General features: G+C 35.9%; 1 long non-coding RNA gene across 1 annotated transcript in view; it reads left to right on the top strand.

The window, feature by feature from the left end:
* LOC129007832 (uncharacterized) overlaps positions 1–16,640 on the top strand; it is a 46,690-nt gene extending 30,050 nt beyond the window's left edge. Inside the window, exons 2-5 of the long non-coding RNA XR_010127729.1 lie at positions 5,165–5,262; positions 12,375–12,472; positions 15,112–15,252; positions 16,250–16,640. This is a non-coding gene — a long non-coding RNA (uncharacterized LOC129007832). The remainder of the gene's footprint in view (positions 1–5,164; positions 5,263–12,374; positions 12,473–15,111; positions 15,253–16,249) is intronic.
* Positions 16,641–16,994: the final 354 nt, after the last annotated feature.

Here is a 16,994-nt window from a genome sequence, read left to right as displayed (position 1 = left end):
TGTTGCTACTTAGTTATTATCCTTGGTGTTGTTTATGTCTAGAATTTCTTTCAACCATACAATATCTTTATAGCATGAAGTCATATTGGGATTTCAAGGCACACATAACTATGCAGTAAATATTTAACTGCAATCACTATTATATCAACCAAGACAATACAAGGTAGTGGAGGAACTCCTCAGTTATAGAATTTCCAGTGTACCATAAAATGTTCAGGGCTATGCTAGAAATTAGTAGGCCAAAGACCTAAGAAACTGGAACAGGGAGTTGGGGAGGGTAGGTGCAAGTCCAGAGGCTGGAGAGCCTGGAATTCTAATGTCCAAGGACAATAGAAGAAGGCTGACCTAGCTTTTTGGTTTTTGATTGTTTGCTTTGCAAGGGGCTATGGAGAGAGAGAGAGAGAGATTAGTCTTTCCTCGGTCTTTTTGTTGGATCTAGGTCCCCAGACAATTGGATAGTGCGGACCCACACTAAGGGTGGATGTTCCCCACTCAATCCACCAACTCACATGCCCATCTCCTCTGGAAACATCTTCACAGCCACACCTAGAAATAATGCTTTACCAGATGTCTAGGTAGCCCTTAATCCAGTCAAGTGGACAGCCAAAATTAACTGTCACTGTAGCATATTTTTCTGCCATCTACACACATTTTTCTATTACCTGTGTTTTTTCATCTATTATGTTATTTGCTTGTATCCTCAGTGTGTTTAAGAGACAATGCATGAAATAACCACAGAACAATATAAACTGAAAATTATTGTAAAGACAAAGTACTTCAAAAAGACTTCTTGAGATTTCACAAAGGAAGGACATTAGCATTTAGAAAATGTTCTGTGATCATCATAGCTGAATCATGGTGCTTTGTATTATTGCATCCTTCATTTACCTTCTAATTGAATTATTAAGCCAAAGTCAGAGTCACCCAGTGCTGCTATGGAATCCAAGTGTTCTCATTTGCCCATTTTTGTATGGAAAACCATTGAATTGCATGATATTTAGGTGAATTCAGATAAAGCCTTTATTGTTAAAGACAACAATGGGTGCAAATATTTAATTGCATAAACAAGGTGGGATCTGATGCATAAAAGCTAAGAAGACAGTGTTACTGTTCAAAAATATTTTCATGATAACTTAGGGACATTATACAGCTCTGGAAAGCAAGACCACTTGGCTAAGAAGAATAAAGGCTATTGTTCCTCTTACAGTTTTTCTCCTGTTTGTTAGAAGCTAAGATCATTTTTAATCTATCAAAATAACACTCACAATATTTGTGTGAAATCTGTATTTCTCAGAAGAAAATATTTTAATTTCTTTCATGTTGAGCACATACAACGTATGCACCAGTGTTTCTGGCTACTGGGGCTACTACTATAAATGCTATTAAGATATTAACTAACTTCAAGGAATTTAACAGGTGTGTGTGTTTGTGATGGGATGTGGTAGTGCAGTATGCTCACAACTAACCATAGGGCAAAGCATAAAGTTTCATGTTATTTTATCTCCAGGTTGATTGTGCCAGCTACTTAGTCCAAGGAAAACTTTTTTCCTCTTAAAAACAAATAGTAGGCAGAGTTTGCCACAACTTATGATAATATATCTAAATAAAATCCCCTTCTTTGTTAATGCAAAATAGCCAACTTGAAATTGACTTGTTTTTTTGTGGTAGAGACAAAAGTGAGTAGTCTGCACTAGCGAATGTAGCTTGGTAGTAGGCGATGGTTGCTGATTTTCCTCCTGAAGGGTCGTAGCCTTCTTACCATCACTAATGCAAACAAACCTGTGACTCATTAAATGCCAGTGTTTGCCTCTTAAAACTTTATCATGTCTCATCTTCCTTAAGCTCTTTATAACTCATATTTTAAACATATTACTTTTTGCCCATTACAACATTGTTGATTAATCTGAGTTGCTTCTTCAGTTTTTTCCACTAAAAATTTTGTTTGCATTGGTTTAGATTATAAACAGTACAGAAATGCAGCTGGTCTGACAAATGATGAATTCTTCAGGCACTGAAATAAGATTTCATACACTTGGCTAGATATGGTGAGTTAATTTTTCTTTTTTATTTTTATACAATGAGACTGAGAGAAAGGAATCAACCCTTCTCCTCAAATCTTTTTCAGTAACCCTGGGACTTCTGTAATATTAGATCATACTGATAAACCTAATTTCTGACAAATTCTTCCTCATCCAATTCATGGTGAGCAGAAATAAATATTGAAGCAGAAATATTTATTTATAGTAACTTTCAAATGACTTCCTGTGCTGGTCCCTAAAATCATTGGCCAAGGGAAAGCTGTAGGATGATGTTATGTTATAGAGGTGATAAATTGACTTTACTATCCTTAAGCTGGGGCTTCTATTTTTCTTTCCTGTCCCTTCTACCAAGCTAAATTTTAATGGCTTTCAGGACCACTCAATTTCTAGCTTTACAGGAAGCTACTTCTGATTATTTTACTTCTCATCCAAAGTAATGTGATTTAAAGCTTTGACTCTTGAGGCAGATAGATCTGGACTGAAACCTTGGCTTTATCTGTCTCCAACTACGTAAATTTGGCAAGTTGATTAACGTCTATGTTATCAGTTTCCTCACATGAACAATGAGAATTATTTCAATATATTTCTCATAAAGCTGTTAAGAGACTTACATGTAAAGGACATAGGACTGTGTATAGTACATTTTAAATACTCTCCAGTTACTATATTCATCATCATCATCATTATACCACAATGCTTAACTCTACCTGTATCACATCCACCACACTCTGGACCTTTCTGCTATTATTTAATTATTCATACATTTGTGCTACATGTCTTCAGCTACTTTTTAGCATCCTTTAAGTCAGGAAATAAATTATTATATGTGTTTGTTACAGGGAGGGTATAAGTGATTGGACAATAAATTGGATCAGAAATCTGGTCACTATGAAAAGAAGTCTCAGTGAAACTACAGGTTATTCTATAATGAGAGAGAGAGAGAGGGGAAGGGAAGGGAAGGGGAAAAGACGAAGGAAGGAAGGAAAAGAGGGAGGATGGAGGGAGACAGGAAGAAAGCACAGGCACATATACTTACATATATACAACGAAAAGAAGTGGTGACCACACACTTTGCATTTATTTTCCTTGCAAAACAGATTGTTTCATGACTACTGAGCTGGAGATGTCACAATATGTGAGCACACTGTGCCATCTGAAGAAATAAATAAATAAAATCTAGTATACAGGTCACAGAAGTAGACAGGAAAAGCAAACTTGAAATTCACATTGTGTCATGGTTACTATTGCAGGCATCAAGGTAGTTAGAACTTTTTCTTTGTCTCAGACCAAGATAGTCAGAACATTAATATTTCCATTATCTCTGCCCTAGTCACAATAATTAATAATTTGTGACTGTAGAAAGGGATTTTACTGTGTTTATACATCTAATGAATTTATGCTTTCTAATTAGTCATATGTATAAATATAATGGTGTGATAAGATTACCAGTTTGTTAATTAAGTCATTACCAATGAAATCCTGAGTGTAGAGAGAGTGATATGTGTGTGTGTGTGTGTGTGTTGGAGAGTCAGTATTGAAACCAACACTGAACTTTACCATGATATCAATACATGAAAAATTCATATTTTGTGTTCTCATTTCCTTTCTTTGAAAATAAGCAGTCTCTAGGAGAAAAAACTCTAAGGAGGCTCAGATTAAATTGCTCATATATTTTCCTTTCAATGTTGTGCCTGTATTGAAAGAACTCATTTCTTCAGTGGGATGACAGTCTGTTTTTTCAGCCCAGAAGGCACTACAATTCTTCAAGGGAAAAATTACAGTCTTGATCTTAGAGACTACTGCTGGGGATTTTTCTTTGTATCTCTCACATCTTTTTCTGAAGGACTTTTTAAGATGTCATAATTATTATCTGATTAGGCAGTACTTGCTCTTTAGCCCAAAGGAAAGCTATTCACTATTCCATCATGCAACTGACAGCCTTTACTGTAAACCTCTCACTGTTTTAGGAGCTGAGATACATCAAGGAACAAAGAAGATAAAGATCCCAGTATTAACTGAGCTTATATTCTAGCAGGAGGAAGCGGAGACACACAGGAAACAATAAACATGATAAATAAACTATAGTGTATATTAGAGTTAATAAATGTTATGGACAAAGAAAAGTAGAACAAGTTGAAGGGGAGGAATGAGTTGTAACTTTAAAGGGATAGTCAGAGAAGGGCCTCTTTGAGAAGCTTAAAGTGGAGCTCAGACATGAAGAACAGCAGAGAGTGAGTCCTGTGGGTATCTGAGCAAGAACATTCCTTGCCAAGGGGTGGGGGTGGGGAATCGGAGTAAAGGCATAAAAACAAAGCATATCTAGTATATTTATAAAACAGCAAAGAAAATGCTGTTTCTGGAACAGATTTTAAAAGAGGGGAGTTAATAGAAACTGTGGACAGAGGGGTGAGTGTGGTTCTATGTAACTTTTGTAGGCATTTTAATGACTTTGACAATGTATCTATGCCAGGTCCATGTTGATTACATTTCTCAGTTTTAATGGTAAACTCTATCCCAAGCTAAGAATGAGTTTGAGTATAAATGGATAATCAACTGGATGGCTAAATAGAGAGGGGAAAATTTTTAGAAGAAAAAAACAGTTTTATTTTTTCTTCTGCATTGTTGATTCACCTTTTTTCCTCTCTTGTGGACTGTGCTTCAGGGAGATTTTTTTTAGTGGATTAGGTGGATTCAGATTATATCACGATAGAATGAAAGCATGGTGTTTTCTGCTAATGTTTGCTTAGAGGAAAAGAGGTCTTAGAAAAGTTACCAAAGAGGATTTCTGTTGTTTCTAAATGATTTCCATCACAACTAACTAAACAGCCTCATATGCATTTGAGACAAATGAAGGGAGAAAGCATAATTTTGCCATCATAGTATATCCTATCACAACCTTCAGACTGGTTATAAGAGGTAATCATGTTGCCTCTGTCTTAGGTTTGTGTTATAAGGATTGAGATAATGTCTGCTACAAGACTAGCATGAGCTATTCAAGATGCCTAGCAAGTAATAGCTGCTCACCAATGACAAGGGAGGCTATTATTTTGTTGCTACTTTCCCTTAGAAGGCATATCCAGATTCTACCTTCCAAACCTTGTTACTCTGTCTTTTCTGTTTCGCAGCTCCTCATTCTGAACACCAGCATCATGCATCCTTTGCTCTGTTCTAGGCACAACAATCAAAAGTGCTAATTCCCAAACTGGACCTGACTTCAGGCAGAGTGAGAACCATACTGATCCTCACCTACCCACCCCCACCATAGTCCCACTAATGAAGCCCTTATTTTACTTCAGAGATAGTTATTTGAACAACTATTAAATCAATTTGGTACATTTAGACAACCATGCTAGAGGATGCAACTTAAACACTAGAGTATCTTCCTTAGTGTCCATGTTTGTATCTTAATACATTGGTATTTTTCTAATTTACTTGAACAGAATATAAAAATTGCAGCAAATATGTATTTATTCATTTTTATTCAGCAATCACTTCATGATCATTTACCAGGAGCTAGATATTATCCTAGGTGTGGACATATATGAATGTACAAGTTAGACAAAGTCCCTGCTTTGTGAAGTTTCTTTCAGGGACTGAAATAAAGGTAATAACTAAGTAAACTAAAAATCATCATTGATAGGTGCCATGAAAAAGATATGTTAGTAACTTCACAGATGCTGGCTGGAGGTGGGAGATGATGGAATGGGCTCATTAGATGGAGTGCTAAGGAGATCTCCTCATGCCTGCCCATTTCTTTGATTTGAAGAACTTAGAAGATCCAACCAAAAAAAAAAAAAACTGAGGTAAGAGTTTTTTGGAAAAAGGGAAGAGTAAGTAGAAGGCTTAAGATGGAAGACTCTTGTATACCTGAGAAAGAAATAGAATGTCAGTGTGGATGTCTTGGCAAGGAGCTAGTTCAGAAAAGAGATAAAGGAAGAGAGGAAGGCAGAGCTTAGATCGTGGAACACACAGTGATATAATGTTTCACATGAGACACTTCATACAAATATCAAAAAGAAATTAAAATAGAAAAGATCCAGTAATCACACTCCTTGTTACCCACAGGAGTTGAAAACTTATGTTTACACAAAGATCTGAACAAGGATGTTTATATTGCATCAGCTTCATTCATAATTGCAGAAACTTGAATACAACCAAGATATCTCTCAGTAGGTGAATAGACAGATAAAGTGTGGTAAATCTAGACAATGAAATATTATTTAGTACTAAAAAGAAACGAGCTATCAAGCCATGAAAAGACATGAAGTAAACTTAAACGTATATTTAAGTGAAAAGAAGTCAATCTGAAAAGGCTGCATACTGTATGATTCCAACTATATGACATTCTGGAAAAGACAAACCTGCAGAGACAGGAAAAAGATCAGCACTTGTCAGGGGTTAATGGGGAGCGAGGCATGAATAAGCAGAGCATAGAATATTTAAACACAATGAATCTATTCTATATGATACCATAATAGCAGTCACATGTCACTAAATATTTGTCCAAACCCATAGGGAATACAGCAACAAGAGTGAACACTAATGTAAACCATGATATTTGGATAAATTATGTGTCAATGTAGGTTCATTAATTGTAACAAATGTACTATATTTGGCCTTCTGTATCCATGGGTTCCACATCTGTGAATTCAACCAACCATAGATAGAAAATGTGTATTTTAAATCGTGTGTGTGTGCTGATCGTGTGAAGACTTTTTGCTTTGTCATTATTCCCTAAACAATACAGCATAATGACAATTTACATGGGATTCACATTATATTAGATATTATAAATAATCCAGAGATGATTTAAAGTATACATGAGCATATGCATAGGTTATATGCAAATACTATGCCATTTTGTATTAGGGACTTGATCATCTTTGGGTTTGGGTTTCCAAAGGAGGTCTTGGAACCAATCTTCCACAGATACAGAGGGATGACTGTACACTGGTCAGGGATTCTGATGATGGGAGAAACTATGCATGTGTGGGGCCAGGGGATATTTGAGAAATCTCTAAATGTTCCTCTCAATTTTGCTATGAATCTAAAACTGCTGTAAAAAATTAAGTATTTAATATAAAAATGAAAAAGAAATAAAAAGCAAAAGAAAGAAGCAATTATACCATGAGACTAATAGCATTTCAATGTATATTTTCCCAGTCCTGTCTCTGAATATTTTTGTATTTCTCACTTCTCTGTTTCAAATTGTCTCTGTTTGCCACTTTCCTCATATGTACTTTGATGATCATGGGTTCTTCAGTTTTCCTCCTTCTCATTCTAATGGTTCTGTGCCTCTACATTTTGGATGTTCCTGAGACACAGAACTTCGTAACTCTCTTTCAGGATCCCTGAATTTAAAGCCCTAAATACAGAGTACTAGCCATGTGCCAGGCCTGAGCTAAGTTGCTTGGGTTATAAAAATGTATCAGACACCACCACTGCTCTCAGAAGTCTGACATCTGGTTATCTATCTCTTTGTTTCGAGCATATCACTTACCTTAGACTCTGTACCAATTCCGGCATGAGTCCGTGGCCTGATTTAACCCAAGGTATAGGCTTAGATCACTTAGATCATATTTGCTTTATCAGTTCATTCAAGCTTTTAATATTATTGCCAGGATTTTGAGGGAGGAAACTCTAGACACACAGATTGCATCTTCTCATGTTATTCAAATAAAATATTAATATACTTCTAATAAAATGTAGGTTGATTTAATCTGTCACTTATTTTAAGTTAATTTTGGACTTTATACTAAGAGTATTTATTCTTCTTCGAAATAGTTATTATAGGACCAGAGAAGTGGAATTAAATGAGAAAAGATTGGAGGATCTTTCTCATATCAGGTTTAAAATTTTAGAACTACATACTCTGCTTTCCATGTACGGACAATTTTCATCTTACAGAAAGGGTATAACATTCAACTTTCATTTATTTTGAAGGTTGTTCTCAGCCTCTCTCTATCCTCACTTTCAACATTATAAGACCCTCCAAGTAATAAAAAGTGAAATGACAGGATCATAAATTCTGAGATGTAGAAAGTCTTTTAAAGGTCGTATTGCCCTACATATTATGGAAGGGGTGAATAACTTCTATGCCATATAAATTCAACAGTCGACTGAGTATTGGCAAAGAATTTGTGATCAGGTTTTATTCATAACTTGTGTTAGAAGTGAGGCCTTAGACAAATCGCTTCTCTGAAGTACTGTTAAATTATTCTAAAGTGTGGTTCTTATCCCTATCTTGCCCATATACCACACTTACTACGACAATTAACTTTGTTGTAAAATTTCTGGATAATGCAATCTAACATAAAAAAATGAGCAAACCGACTAAGTAATTTGTAGTTAGTTATTTCAGCTATAAAAGGGTAGCACTCCCTCAATCTTAAAAATAATTTTTAAAAAATGTTTCTTAAGAGTCAGATTGCAAGATCTATATATAATTGGGCAAACAATCATGTAGTTTTTGTTTCTATAGATGTTTGTATTCTGGACATTTTATATAAATGGATCATACAATATGTGGTCTTTGGGACTGGCTTATTTCACTTAACATCTTGTTTTCATGACTTAGCTTGGTTTAGCATGTGTCACTACTTCATTTCTTTTTATTGTCAAATAATATGACCATGTTATATTTATTAATATATTAGCTGATGAGCATTTGGGGTTGTTTCCACTTTCTGGCTCTTATGAATAATGCTGCTATGAATAACCAGGTATATAGCTTGCATGAGCATATGTTTTCACTCATCTTGCATGTATACTTATGAGTGTTTTCATTTATCTTGGGCATACACCTAGGCATTGCTGGGACATATATAAATCTACATTTAATATTTGATGACTTACCAGGCTGTTTCCTAAAACACCTGCACCATTTTACATTCTCACCAGCAAAGTACGAAAAGCTTCCAATTTCTCTACATCCTCACCAACAATCAGTTTTTTATTTTAAATGCTATAATTACAAAGAAAAGTTTTAGAATGAATTAATGCTGTGATTTTATTCACAAAGATTAATTTTGCAATAAAAATCTCTGCTAATTCTGATTATATGTGTGTGTTTGTATTTCAACTGAGAATTGAAGGTTGAGAACTTGGAATCAGACTATATTTGAAGGTAAATTTCTTTCCATGGGGATTATGAAGCCAAAGAATATGAATGTTTTAATTTTAGATATATAAAAGTATTTTTTCCAATATATTGTCTCAATTTGTAGTTCAACTAAGGCTTCCCAGACCCTTTTCTTTCCTCGGTAACATGAAAGAATACCTGTAAAAGTTGTGGCTGGCTTTACTACTTAATTAGAGGTTCACCATTTAATAGAGTGGCACACATTGAACAAGAAAGTGTTTATGCTTTTTTTAAAAAGAAAAGGAGAAGAAAGTTAAAATTGTCAAATAGAATAAAGGCTTTTATTAAATTTCATAGGGGGAGAAGAGAAATTTTATTTCTCTTCTGTTGTAGATTCATAGATTAATCAGTGAAGAGAAATTTAGTATCTGCTTTTATCTTTATTTCTGCACTCTGTTAGCTATCTCCAACGGACACATTGCTCCAAGAATACTTTACGTGGATTGAATAGCTATGCTGAGACATTTGTGTTTCCATAATATAAGTGGATTTAAGGGTTATGCAATTATCCAAGAAACAGAGGAACAGTGATGGTAAATATAAAAATGCACACCTGGGGAATAAGAATAACCCAGTGTGGGCCTCCCTGTAATGTCTCTGGTTGTGGAACCTCAGCAAGTCTCTTCTCCTTCCATGTATTCAGTTTTTTCAGCTTTGATGAGAGAGGACAGGTCTGCATAAATTCCTCCTGTTGTTACTATGAATCTCACGCTGAGGAAAAGATTTTAGATATTATTAGACCTCTCAGCCATAAAGATCTGACTTGAGAATTCACCCTAGCTTTATTGCCACCAACTTCCAACATCAACATCTTTTAAATACAAATGAAATGGAGGAAAACACTGCATTTGACAGCATCATTTTGCTTCCTAGGACTAGCTCCTTTACAAGATTTCCACTACAAAGCAGATTTTAATCCTGCCAGTCCCTCAAGTGGCATTTTCTCAATATTTTATATGTTGGGGGAAAAAACCCAGCACTTTAACAGCCATAGCACTGAAGATGATGGAGTTATGATTCAAACTCGTGGCTGTCTGACTTTGGTCCCTTGTAAAACTTTAGTGTATAGCAGGACAATTAAAATCCCATACCACCAGTCTGCATTCTGCCTCAAAAATCAATCCAAACATTTCAGAACTTATATTTATTCATGTTAAGACTCTATCTTCCCCAGATATAAAAATGTATCCAAGTTGATGATTTGACAGATTTAGGGACAGAATACTTATATCTAGCCACATTAGATGGATGGCAAAATTAGCTGAGACATTTCTATTCCATGTTGCTAAGGAAAGTGAGTCACCCTCAGTGGAGGAATCAGATTGTGAGGGATGTGTTTTCTCAGTCAGAGCAGGAAATGAAAACTTACAGAAGATTTTCTACTCATTCAGAGTATTCCTTCAGCTCTTACCTTCTGCTTTGTATTACAAGTGAGAAATAAGTATGTTTAATTATTACAAAATAATGTTATAATGTGGTCTAGCTAACTTGTGGTAGTTTCTAACTCTGGTACCTTATTTATATTTCTAAGTATTGCAACTAGAGGGAAAATGGGATAAGGTAAATGAAGGGTCTATAATTTATTTAACAAATCAAAATCTCTTTCAATCCTTCTTTTGCCAAAATCTTTCTCTCTCTCTCTTTTATGCCTCACCATTGTTTTGGCAATCTCTGGATTATCTTTTCCTGCAAACACTGCAATCAATTACATTTTAAATCCACTGTCTGTGTTATTTGCAGTACATACTCTGGAGAATTATAGTCTGTCTTAAAATGGGTATTGATGGGAAATGAACCTGCTTTGTTCTTTGCCTTTGCCTTTTAAATTCTAGTTTTTAAACTTTATCCTTTCAATTCGATTCTGCCTTTTAAATATTTTAAGCCTTGTCAAAAAAGCAGCTTTACGAAAAGAGTTTCTGGAATCATGGGAACATAGAAAGTGCTTTGGGAGTTTTTTATTCCACCATTCCCAGAGATCTTTTACATATCTGACATTGTGTTATTATGTGTCATTAACTCAAATGGATGTAACAATGTTGCAAATAGAAATACCATGTGAAGTCTTTTGGTTTTTTTAAATTCTTACAAGCAGGTCATGATTAACAAGTTTAGAGAAAATGACAAAATGTAACCTCCCACATTTGTTGCTAAAATATGAAAAATGACATGTATGCAAAATGATCAGTTGACATAAGAAAGGCAGGTAGTAAATATACAAAAGTGAAAATACTCACCTTTGTTAAGTGACAATGCGTATAAATGTATATTTGAGATCAAATTATGCATATAAAGGTATATCAAGGAGCTGGTTTTTACACTAACACATTATTAAAAATTACAATTGGTGAAGCCATTGCTACCAAAACACAGTAAAATTGGAGCATGCCTATACTTTTTGCGTTGTAAGGTGGTATAGGCTTTTTGAAAAAACAACAAGGCAATATGTACCAATATTTCTAATTACTTCAAAATTTGTCACCAAGGGATTTATCCAACAATTATAGCAAAACAGAAGCAGAAAACTTTATGTGCAGAAATGTTCACTAGTATATAATTTAAAATTATGAAAAATTGAGTTACATAACACTGAAATTTATGCATTAATACAAATGTCACTACACATCTGTTAAATTATAGTTACTATAAATATTTTTAAAATCCTGAGGAAAAGCCTTTTATGATGCTATGCAAAATCATAAATTTATGTTTGTATAATAGTTGCAATTTTATGTTTTTCTGTGCATATGCATACTTTTAAGTCTTATTTTTCTTTGCAGAAGAATGAGAATATTACCTCCTTCATAATCTTTTTCAAGGATTAAATGTGACAATGCAAATAAAGTGCTCAGTTCAGTGTCCATCTCCTAGTAATCCTTCTATGGATGCAGTCTATTATTTCTATTTGTTGTAAACTGACATGAGCCAATTTGAACCTCACCACCATGTGTTATTTTTGGAGATGGGGCAGACAGCCTCTAAAATGGTTTTCAGCGACCTCACCTTTTAATATCAATGTCCTTGTGTAATCCTCTTCTGAGTGTGGGTTGTGCCTAGTGATTCATTTATAACAAATAAAATTCTATAACAGTGATGAAATATCTCTTTTGAGATTATGTTAAGAAGGACTATGATCTTCTCTTGCTTGTCCTTTCCTGTTCTTTCTCATTCTCTTCCTCTCACTTTCATGGATCTAGATATGTCACTGTGACATTCCCTATGCAGAGGCCCATGTGGCAAGAAACTGATGTGTCCTTCCAACAGCCAGGCCTGAGACCTCACAAGACCCAACTGGGTAAGCCTGGAAGTGGATCCTCCACTCATCAAGCCTTGAGATGATTTCAATCAACACCTTGATTGTAAACTTGGGAGACACTGTGATTCAAATTCAGATGTCACACCTGAATTCTTAAACTATATAAACAATGAGATAAAAAAACTTTTATTAAGCTACGGAGCTTTGGAGTAATTTTCTAGGAAGCAATAGATAGCTAATAGATTTCATTGGTTTTATAGAGTTATGGTTTGAGGATTCTTAGACACTATCCCCATGTAAGGTAACATGTTTAAATGGAATAAAGTTTCAGCTTAGAGCTTGCCTAAAAACTTTCAATAGCAAGAAGACACCAACACACATACACATACACATATGCACTCATACACAATAATTATATGGCCTTGTTGTTTAAATTTGATGAAATTTTAGATCTTAAACTCAGGAGAACTCCACCAAAAACTTTGTGTGAAAGTAGTCTTGAGGCAGATGCAACAATTTATAACAGCCATCTCAGCTAATTTTATGGTCAAATTAGGTAATATCAATTCTCCAGTGCATTGCTGTGCATAGAACATCCTGAGGTGATCAAAATATATTATGGTATATCTTGTCTATCCAACACTGTAGCCACTAGGTACCTGTGGCCTTTCAGTACTTGAAATGTAGCTAGTGTGATAGATATTAAATTTTATGTAGTTAATCTTAGTGAATTTACATTTAAATTGCTTCATGTGGCTGGCTTCTATTAAATTGGACTGCACAGCTCTAGTAGGTGGTGGGACAAAAGAACCACATCTGAGTTCTAGACTAAGAGCACCAATGGGGAAATTGGCTGCTAAAACTAACTAGATTTTTACATTCTTATTAATGTCAGAGTACAGAGTACAATATTTCTAACAAATCCACAAATGTTAATATCATTTATTTCATCAATGAAAAAATATTTATCATCACTTACTATAATTAGCACAGTCTAGTGAAAATTATATAGCCATATTAAAGCACTTGTAGAACAATATCCCTGGAGAGTATATTGTTGATTGGCAAGGTTCCAAAATTAACTTCCCTAGATAGAGAAAAGAACACACACACGGACATTGTACACTACTTATACTGAAGTTGCTTAAAGCACATTGCAGATAATACAATGAGCATAATTCGTATTATTATTTACAATTTTATTTCATGTAGAAGTAGAGAATTGATAATTACACAACAAAACCCTGGGCATTTGCGGTGAGAAGCACGGGAGACCTGATTTAATAATACATGAAATAATAGTGCAATAACTTCTTCAGAGAATAAAATCACTTTATAGAGATAATTCTGTTTAGATATGATCCTCCTGCTAAAAGACAGCCTCTATTATCTCTCCAAGCTGCTGAGCCACAGAGGAGGTGGTGCAGATAGCTGTGACAGGCATTCTTAAAGAAGAGCAGACTCTCCTCATCTTATGATTTAACGAATGTGCACAGTAGCTAGTAAGGACCACACTAGACAAGTCAATACACCCAGTGAAGATCTTGATTGATCTACTATATGCTGAGAGACAGATTTCTTTTAATTAATGCAGATGCTTCAGTGCCATTTCAATGTAAAATGATATGAGAATTTGAAGATTAATGGGTGACATAAAATTCTGATGAATTAGAAAAAAAATAAAAGATGCTGGTAACATCAGGTCTGTGCTATTTTCCTTTGTGATATCTGCGCAATGGTCTTAGTTTTTACCTAGAGGGGAAGCACTAGATATTAATATGAAAACTTACTAAACCTTATGTTTAAAATATGAGATCTTTCTCTATACTTACACATGCACGCACATATGCACACATGCTTACATTACGATTACTGCATATATATACACGCCTATATATAACATTATATGCACACATATGTTTATATATGTATATAGCATCATTACATATGGTTTTCTAATATATATTTGCATGTATTCTAATTTTATATGGGGGCTTATGTTCTCATTGTTTCAGTGACTTCATTTTACATTGGTCTTAATTATCTCTTTTGGTATTGGTAAATATATATTTAATCTGCTGCCTACAAAAGGCAGCAACATTATACATATTTGTCTGGGCTTCCTCATCTGTAAGTTGAGTGTAATAATGCCTACTTCATAAGGTTATTATTAGGATTTTATATATATATATTTTATATATATATATATATATACATATAAGTTGTTTGGCAAAAAACAGTTGCTTTGTGAGGAATAGTCGTATCATCATTTATTTCACTAAGTAAAAAACATATAACGTGTGCAACAAACACATTGAATTTCCACTATGAATACTTTGTGTTAAAAATACACATTAGTTTATTGTTTATCATAACTGTGATGTCCAATTATAATTTATTAACAATATCAACTTATTTTGATGATAGACTACGGAGAAATGTCATGGTATAATTTATTAAAGATGATCACCTTCAACTCTTACTAGTAAAATTTTAAATAATGACTTAAGCATCTTACTTAACCTAAATTTATTTTATTAGGAGGTAGTTAAGTAGAAATATTCAACATTCATATAAAAAGGAAACTATTTACTTACAGACAAATGACTTTTTTCTCTGGTGTTACACTAAGGAATATGGGTACATTTAAAATGATGTTCAGCATTTTCTTGGGACAGATCTCCCAGAGGGAGCAGGCAGACCACCATTTCTGCTGCCCCACAGCCCTCAAAGTTTTCACTCTCCGGCTCTGGAGGGTGCTCAGTGACTAGAGACTGGTGTGGACCCCCAGCACAGTGTAGCTACCCCATGAAAAACCGGTCAGACTATTTCCCATGTGGGTTCACTTCTTACTGGGTGGATCATCCCGGCCTGAGACTACAGCACAACTACCCTGCCCCTGCCTGAACACCTCAGTCAGAGGCAGTTCTGAATTTTTGTTAGAAGGAACTTCAGAGACAAACCACAGCTTCTCTGCCTTTGCAACTGCAGGGCTACTTCCCTGACCAGCCTCGGGCTGGGGAAGGAACAAAAGGCCTGGTCATTACTGTAGCACCTCCAGCACACAGCAGCCATTATACAAAAAGAAGCCCAGTCTCTCTTCCCTGTGAGCTCCTCTACCCCATTCATCACCAGTCAGGGCCCCCAAGATCAAGACAGTACTAGAGCCACCCCACCCCAAGCTGAGTATACCCACAGGTAGTGGCTCTGGGTTTTCCTTGGGAGGAGCTTCCAGAGGCAACTGACAGGCCCTCTACTACTGCAATGGCAGGGGTTTTCCCCGGTAGCCTTTGGTCTGATGGAGAAACAAAGAACCTGAGGGCTTCATTTGTGCCTCCAGCACATCACAGCCACCACAGGGAGAGGAGCCTAGTGTCTCCTCCCTGGGAGCACTCAACACCCCACCTCTCATCACACTGTCTTCAACAGGTAGAGCCCTCAGCTAGAGCCGGCAGCTCAGTCACCCAGCCCCTGGCTGAACATTCCTGGTAACACTGGTTTCATGTTTCTCTGAGGTGGGGCTGCCAGAGACAACTGAAAATACCTCTGTCCACTGCCACTGGATAGTACAGTAGTACTATCCTTGCTGTCCTCAGACTGGAGAAGGAGCAAAGCCCCTTGAGTGATTTAACCACACCTCCAGCAAGCTGCGTTTCCCCTAAGAAGGAGAGGCCAGTCTGTCTCCCAGATGACCTCCCTATTTGACCTCCCTGACCTCCCTACTTAGGGGCAAGACCCTCTAACTTGGGCCCACAGCACAACTTTCCCACCCCAGGCTGATCACACTGATCGATAGTGGTTCTGCATCTCTCTTAGGGAACCCGCAAGAGACAAGTGAAAAAATCTCTCTCACAACCATCATCAAGATCCCGTTTCCTGCTGCCTCTAAGCTGGGGAGAGAACATAAAGCTTGAGCTTGCCCCAGACCAGTGGTATACAGCTCAGGAGAGCCAAGGTGAGATCTGCAACCAACACTCAAGTGGAAGAGGAGCACACACTTTCAGACCACTGAGGGGGTCATGACTGCAATCATAAGCAAATACAGATGAGCCATGTGGCTGAACAAGTGTCTACCTACTGGCCATTATATTTAAGCACCATCTACTGCATCACAGTGTAACATCAACAGCAAAAATACTTTGCTAATATACCCCCTGGGGAACTAAGGACAGTAATTTAACTACAAATAAAGACCCTACCCAAAGCCTTAGCCCTCTGAAAATATCCAGAAAAAAAAGTCTACTGACTGTACTCAAATTACGCTGCAGTTAAAGGAACATCAACCCACACAGATAGCAAAGAAACAACATGAGAACTCTGGCAACTCAAAAAAGCCAGAGTGTCTTTTTTCCTCCAAATGACTATATTAATTCCCCAGTAAGGAATCTTAACTTGGCTGAAATGGCTGATATTACAGAAATAGATTTCAGAATATAGACAGGAAGGAAGATCATTGAGATTCAGGAGAAAGTCCAAACCCAATCCAAGAAATATAAAGATTACAATAAAATGATACAGGAGCTGATACACAAAATGGTCATTATAAGAAGAATGAAACTGA

This window comes from Pongo pygmaeus, chromosome 9 (genome assembly GCF_028885625.2).
Source record: "Pongo pygmaeus isolate AG05252 chromosome 9, NHGRI_mPonPyg2-v2.0_pri, whole genome shotgun sequence".
NCBI lineage: Eukaryota > Metazoa > Chordata > Mammalia > Primates > Hominidae > Pongo > Pongo pygmaeus.
The sequence above is the reverse complement of the archived record's forward strand: the minus strand, read 5'-3'. Positions and strand labels throughout refer to the sequence as shown.